Source organism: Anomaloglossus baeobatrachus, chromosome 4, assembly GCF_048569485.1.
Source record: "Anomaloglossus baeobatrachus isolate aAnoBae1 chromosome 4, aAnoBae1.hap1, whole genome shotgun sequence".
NCBI classification, from domain to species: domain Eukaryota; kingdom Metazoa; phylum Chordata; class Amphibia; order Anura; family Aromobatidae; genus Anomaloglossus; species Anomaloglossus baeobatrachus.
The window spans coordinates 702,399,798-702,406,416 of NC_134356.1; positions in this window are offsets into that span (position 1 = coordinate 702,399,798).

A 6,619-nucleotide genomic window follows, 5' to 3' on the forward strand; every position below is an offset into this window, starting at 1 on the left:
GGCTCGGTCGAGAGGTGGGGAAGTTCTGAAGAATCGAGCCGGAGGACGAGAACAAAACTCTATCCTGTACACGTGAGACAAAATGTCTCTCACCCACCGGTCTTTGACCTGTGGCAGCTAAATGCCGCCAAAGCGGGAGAGTCTGCCACCGACCGCTGATGCGGAGAGAGAGGGCTGAAAGTCATGAGGAAACCGCCTTGGTAGCGGTTCCTCCGGCTGCCTTCTTTGGGCGTGATTGAGCCCGCCAGGAGTCTGAGTCCCTCTGAGCCTTTTGAGCCCTTTTGGACTAGGAAAAATGGGACCAGCCCGAGCCTGGAAAGGACCGAAACGTCGACTGTCCTTCCTTGGGTTTTGTTTGATCTGGGCTGGTGTAAGGAAGAATCCTTACCCTTGGCCTGTTTAATGATTTCATCCAATCGCTCACCAAACAGTCTGTCACCAGATAACGGCAAACTGGTTAAGCACTTTTTGGAAGCAGGAGCTGCCTTCCATTCCCTTAACCCCAAGGGTCTGCGCAAAACCACGGAGTTGGCGTACGCCACCGGCGTACGGCTCGTAGAGTCCAGGACAGCATGAATAGCGTAAGTCGCAATGCATGCGAGGTTAAGGACGCCACCTGCGGCACAGATGTATGTGTGACAGTGTCTATCTGCGCAAGACCAGCTGAAATAGCTTGGAGTGCCCATACGGCTGCGAATGCCGGAGCAAACGACACGCCGATAGCTTCACAGACAGATTTCAACCAGAGGTCCATCTGTCTGTCAATGGCATCTTTAAGTGAAGTCCCATCTTCCACTGCAACTATGGAGGATGGCGCGGCGGAGAAAAGCTTGTCTGGATAAGCGTAGTGTTTCTGGACTGCTCCTCTGAGTCAGATAGGCCCAAAAAGTACTGAATTTACGCTTGGGATACCTGAAATGGAATTTCTCCTGCTGAAGCTGCCTCCTCCACTGGAGGGGCTGAGGGAGAAATATCCACCAGTGTATTGATGGGCGCTATGAGATCATTCACCATGGCGTCCCATTAGGAGCATCCAGAATGAAAGCGGTCTCAGGATCAGAAACCTGACCAGCTACCTCATTATACAGAGAATCCTCTCGCTGAGACCCTGACCAGTGTGTGAAGTCGAGGGTCTCTCCCAGCGAGCTCGCTTAGGCTGTCTGGGACTGTCGTCCGTGTCAGAGCCTTCAGTCTGGGATGTATGGGACCCCTTTGGAGCACGGATTAGTTCCAACTGAGGGAGACCGGGGAGCCTTGATTCAACAATGCCCATGGTCTGAGTCACCGCCCTGGACTGCAAAGTTGCTAGAATTTTGTTCATAGTCCAAGACATTTTATCAGCAAAAAAACTGCAAACTCTGTCCTCTGGACAGTTTCACAGGTGGCCCTCTCTGGGCCACCACTAGCAGAGACTCTACCCATTAGGGGTTAGTGGAACCTGCCGGTAAAACAGCCTCACGTGCGGTACAGACAGCATAGAAAACCTGTGCCTTGGCCCCCTTGCTCTATGCTGACGACATGCTGTTGTCTCCTCAGAGCTATCTAGGGGTATATCGCCAAGAAGCGACCGTACAGCCACAAGTCTCAGCCGCGCCGCAGCCTCCAGCGCGGCAGTTTCCCACAGATAAACTCACTCAGCTAAGCTGCAGTGAGTATAGTCCAAGCGCGGAGCGCTGTTGTCCTCGGCGCACTAACACGCCCAGCAATGCTGGCGTGTGTCTGTGTATGGTCTTGCAAATATAAGTACAAGGATAAAGTACACAAAAAAACACTGTGGCAATAGTGGGGTCAGCACCAAGGTGCTGCTTACCGCCCGCATAAGCGGGTAAGTGGTCGCCAGAATCCCTTTGCTGGGTCTCCCAGAGCCTGTGTCCGTTCTCCAGCTTAGATTGCCTGCAGGAATGGCTGCCGGCGTCCTATGGAGGGGGGCGGGCCGTGGGCGTGCCCCAGACAAGAGCGGGAAACTGGCGTCCCCCTGTGCCCAGTGAGAGGGCTGGAGTATGTAAATAAGACTCCAGCCCTCGGCGCTGATCATTGTACAGCGTCTCTCCCCTTCCCTGACTGGCAGGGTTGGGGGCGGGAACGAAACGTAACTAGGCCGCAAAAGCCGGGGACTAGATTTATAAGCGCTGCCGTCGTAAAAGCGCGGCAGCGCGAAAGTCCCCGGCGCACCACAAGTCTCAGCCGCGCCGCAGCTCCAGCAGCGGCTGGCGCGGTAGTTCCCGACACATAAACTCACTCAGCTAAGCTGCAGTGAGTAAAGCCCAAGCGCGCAGCGCTACTGTCCCCGGCGCACTAACACACCCAGCAACGCTGGAGTGTGTCTGTGCATAGACTGTACGGGGACACAGAGTACCTTAACGTTGCAGGGCCTGTCCCTGACGATACTCCGCTCCATTCCAGCAGGATCTCCGGGTCTGTGGATGGAGCCCGGCCTCAGAGCCTGGAGGCCGGTAAGATCCCACTTCACCAGAGCCCTTCAGGGGGATGGGGAAGGAAAACAGCATGTGGGCTCCAGCCTCCGTACCCGCAATGGGTACCTCAACCTTAACAAACACCGCCGACAAAAGTGGGGTGAGAAGGGAGCATGCTGGGGGCCCTAGTATGGGCCCTCTTTTCTTCCATCCGACATAGTCAGCAGCTGCTGCTGACTAAAACAGTGGAGCTATGCGTGGATGTCTGACCTCCTTCGCACAAAGCATAAAACTGGAGCAGCCCGTGATCCCACGGGGGGTGTATACGCAGAAGGGGAGGGGCCTTACACTTTTTAGTGTAATACTTTGTGTGGCCTCCGGAGGCAGTAGCTATACACCCAATCGTCTGGGTCTCCCAATGGAGCGCCGAAGAAATCCTTGTAGGAAAGTGTCTTGTGGACAGAAGAGACCAAGATGGAGCTTAATGGTAAATCACATCAGTCTACTGTTTTCCAATAACAAAATGAGGCCTACAACTGTAAAGATCACATCACCTACAGTCATGTATGTTGGAGGTCTGAAATGTTTTTCTGCCTCTGGCACTGAGGGCCTTGATTGTGTAAACTTCAGATTTTATGATCCCTTGCACAAAGGATTTTGGGTGGCAATTTAGAGCCCCAGTGTCAGAAAGCCAGGTACAGACCTGGGACAGGGGTCTCCAGCAGGACAATGACCCCAAACACTTCAAGAAGCCCCCAGAAATGGAGGGAAACAAAGCGCTGGATAGTGATGAGGTGGTTGCAATGAGTCCAGATCTTAACCCCATTCACACCTGTTCAGAGATCTGAAGATTGGGAGAAGAGGAGAGAAGACGTCTTCAGATGAGAGACCTGGAGACGTTTATACAGAAGAGTCTGAGACTCCAGGTGAGAGGAGGAAGAAGCTGTGGATGGGTGAGGAGGAGGCGACTGATGGAAGGGATTTATTCCAGAGGGTAAAAGGGGGAGGCGGTGCAGACAAATATTAAGAGGAGGGGGACCACTATTGTGTCAGCACAATTTTGGGAGTTTTGTGTGAAATTCTTGCCAATTTGCCTTTTCTGTTCCAAAACACAAAGGAAATAAACCTGTGTATAAGAAAATGTGTGAATGTAATGATTATCTGGGAGAAATGCTTCATTTTATGGAACACTTTTAAGGGTATGAACACTTTTGGTCATGACTGTGTATCTATACATACACTGCACAACACTAAATTCTGGGGAGAGCATTATGGAGAGGGGCAGTGTGGGAGCGATATTTTAGAGAGGGGCAGTGTGGGGGAGAATTTTATTTAGAGGGGCAGTGAGGAGGGACATTATGGAAAATGGCAATGTGAGGTGATATTATGGAAAGGGGTAATGTAGGGGGACATTACAGAGAGGCAATGAGAGGGAATATAATCGAGAGGAGCAGTGAGGGGGGCATATTACGAAGAAAAGCATTGTACGGTGACATTATGGAGAGGGGAAGTGTGAGGGAACATTTTGGAGAAGGGTAATGATATGGAGATGGGCAATGTGGGGGCACATTATGGAGAGGGGTAGTGTAGGTAGATATTATGGAGAAGGGCAATATAGTGTGGATATTATGGAGAGGGCAAATGTGAAAAGACATTATGAAGGGGGGCAGTGTTGGGGAAAACATAATGGAGAGGGGCATTGTAAGGAGGACATAATGGAGAGGGGCATTGTAAGATGGATATTATGGAAAGAGGCCGTGTGGGGGGACTTTAGCGAGAGGGACAGAGAGCAAATTATGGAGAAGAGCAGTATGTGGAGACAATATAGTGGGGGACTTTATCGACAGGAGCAGTGTGGGGGGATGCTATGGAAAAGGGCAGTGTGGGGGGGGATATTTTGGAGGGGCAGTGTGTAGCGATATTATAGAAAGGGCAAGTGTGGGATATTATGGAGAGGGGCAGAGTGGAGGGGTTATTATGGAGATCTTCATTATGGGGGGACATAATGGAGAGGGGCAGTGTGGGGGAGACTTTCAATAGTTTTTATTTTATAAATAAAAAAAACATTAAATAGAAAATGATAAATCCTATTAAATAAAGAGAAATCCTTAATTAGGATGATCACAGAAGAGCTGTGTAGAGGGACATTATGGTAAGGGACAGTGAGGGGGGAATTATGGCGAGGGGCTGTGTGTGGGGGGACATTATGGAGTACTGCATTTTGGTGTGGTATATTATGGAGAGGCTAAAAGTGTGGGGGAGACAATAGAGAGGGACAATGTGGGGCACATAATGGAATGGAGCAGTGTAGGGGGTATGTTAGAGAAGGGCAGTCTAGGGGTAATTTTATGGAGAGGGGTAGTGTGGGGTATTTTGGAAAGTGGCAGTGTAGTGGGGGGACTTTATTGAAAGGAGCAATGTGAGGGACGTTATGAAGAGAGGCAGTGGGGGGGGGCATTATGGAAAGGAGCAGTTTAGGGGGTATTTTTGAGAAAAGCAGTGGAGGACATCAGGGAGAGCAGCATTACGGGGGTATTTTAGAGAGGGGCAGTGTGGGGAGACATTATTGAGAGGAGCAGTGGGTGGGGTATTTTAAGGAGAGGGGCAGTGTGGGGTTATATTTTGTGCATAGAGCACAGAATGGGAAATATATTTATACATTGTTCATTATAATGATACTATTGTTATTTTCAAGAGCACCGCGTTGGGATGTGCTGCAGAAAACCAGAGAAGAAGGAAGTCTGCAGCGAGGAGCTGTGAATGTGAAAGTCAATATGGTATCTAGACAAGATGGAGATGAAAAGAAAGAGACCGACTTCTAGGAGAGAAGGAGAGAAGATGTCACCTATATGGTGCCGGATGGAAATATTAGTGATACTAATTATGTCTCATCAGTGCTGGGGTTCCTGCATGATCCACAGTCTGATGATGGCTTGTAATAACTCTCAATCTCTGCCATTGTTAAGGACATACTGGGAGTTGTAGGTGCACTTAACAAATGTGCATGAGACTTAAATAACAAATACAGTTAATCTCTGTGCTAAGCTTGGTGTTGTATTCATGTACTGATGTTGGTTTTGGTAATATTTTCATGTGGTGATGGTGGCGCTGGGGATGTATTCCTGCATTGATGGTGGTTTTCTTGATGTAATCCTGTACGGATGGTGGTTATGATGATATATTCCTGTACTGATGGTGGTTTTGGTGATGTTTGCATGCACCGATGGTGGTTCTGGTGATGTATTGAGGCACTAATGGTGGTTCTGGTGAGGTATTTCTGTGCTGATTGTGGTTCTGGTGATGCATTAATATACTGATGTTGTTCCTGGTAATGTTATGTGCTGAAGGTGGTTCTGGTGATTTATTCATGTACTGATGGTGGTTCTGATTATGCATTCCTGCACTGATAGCGGTTCTGGTGATGTATTCCTGTGCAGATCGTGGTTTTGGTGATGTATTAAAGCATTATGGGTGGTTCTGGTGATGTATTCCTGTGCTAATAGTAATTCTGGTGATGTATTCATTTATTGATGTTGGATCTGGAAATGTTATGTGCCGAGAGTGGTTCTGGTGATTTATTCATGCATTTATGAAGGTTCTGGGAATGTAATGTGCAGATAGTGGGTCTGGTGATGTATTCCTGCATTGATGGTGGTGCGTTGATGTAGTTTTGTACTGATGATGGTACTGGCACTGCACTCATATACTGATGGTGGTTTTGTTGATGTATTCCTGTGCAGTTCGTGGTTCTGGTGATGTATTCCTATGCTGATCGTGGTTCTGGTGATGTATTAAGTTACTGATTTGGTTCTGGGAATGTAATGTGCTGATAATGGTTCTGGTGATGTATTCCTGTACTGATGGTGGTTATGGCTATGTATTCCTGCATTGATGGTGGTTTGTACTGATGATGGCACTGCATTCACTGTACTGATGGTGGTTTTGGTGATGTATTCACGTACAAACTGTAGTTCCAATCTTGTATACATGCAGAAATCCATAACGTACTTAATCACTATTCATACTTAAAGATTCTCAAACTTAGTTTTTAAAAGAATATAAAAAGGATTTCTGCTATAAAATTGTTTTTTTTAGTATAAATTAAGCTGTGTTCACACTGATTTTTTTGTAGCATAAAAACTCCCCAGATCTGCAGCAGATACTCAAAACTTCGTTCTGATGATGAGCTAATGTACTGATGGTGG